Source organism: Nannospalax galili, unplaced genomic scaffold, assembly GCF_000622305.1.
Source record: "Nannospalax galili isolate Female #2095 unplaced genomic scaffold, S.galili_v1.0 scaffold1035, whole genome shotgun sequence".
In the NCBI taxonomy this organism is placed as follows: domain Eukaryota; kingdom Metazoa; phylum Chordata; class Mammalia; order Rodentia; family Spalacidae; genus Nannospalax; species Nannospalax galili.
In genome coordinates, this window is record NW_008335439.1 from 434,095 (window position 1) to 435,142 (window position 1,048).

The 1,048-nt window shown below is 33.7% G+C and overlaps 1 non-coding gene across 1 annotated transcript; it reads left to right on the plus strand.

Annotated features, from left to right (window-relative positions):
• The first annotated feature begins 316 nt into the window (after positions 1 to 316).
• Positions 317 to 422, plus strand: LOC115069834. Its single transcript, XR_003849064.1, has one exon. It is a non-coding gene; the product is annotated as a U6 spliceosomal RNA (small nuclear RNA).
• The last annotated feature ends 626 nt before the right edge of the window (positions 423 to 1,048 follow it).

The following is a 1,048-nucleotide window of genomic DNA, read 5'->3' on the forward strand; positions in this document are numbered from 1 at the left end:
CCGAGCTAGGCTGCCTATCCACTTGTCCTGGTTGCACCCTTGATCATCTGACCGTAATCATCAACCAGTGGCTGACCAGACCTGACTGAAGACTTCAACAACATTAGGAATCTGAGAAGGCTACAGATTTCAGAAAATAAGCTAGAGTACACTGGTCTATAGTTTTGACTATAATAAAAATTCATTGTATGAAATTCATAAATCAGTGAAATTTCCATTAAACTAAAAAACAAACAAACAAAAAAAAACAACAAAGAACGAAGGCAAAATGCTTTTCTGATAAAGCCAAGAGGTTTGTTTAAAGGATAGGCAAAATGTGTTTACTTCATCAGCACACAAATAAAACCAGAATTATCCACAGAAGATTAATATGATCCTTGCAAAAGGATGACATGGAATTTCATGAAGTAGCCAACATTTCTAAGAACCAAGATATGGAGTCAGTTGAGAGACAACAACATATAAAATGTATAAAACACATGGCATGTGTGTACAGTGGAATATTATTTAGCCACAGAAGAATCAGATCCTGTCATTTATGGCAACATGGTTGGGTGAGGGGAGGGGTTGGTAAGTGAAATAAACCAGATCCAAAAAGATAAGAACCTCATTTTTCCTTCCCACTCATGGAAAATTAAGTAGTTGATTTCATAGGTGTAGAATAGGGTCACTAATGGGTGGGTAAGGGGAAAGGCAGGGCTGACATTGAGTACCAAAATGCCATTGGACTGGAGAAGTATGTTGCATAATAGGGAAACTATAGTCTGCAATATTGGACATTTCAATAAGCTGTTTGAAAATGTCCAATACATAAAAACGATAATATTGATTAGAAAGAAATATTTTACCTGATTTGATCTTACATCTTATATACATATGAGAAAATTTAACACTGAACATTATAAATAATTACAAATATTATGAAAAATGTCTTCATAAATATGTTTGTAAGTTAGGGTTTATTCAATTTCATGAAATTTAAAGACAAAGCAAAATTATATCCATGTAGCCTGAAAAATTAAGGATTTGGATTGTGATTTCTAAGTCA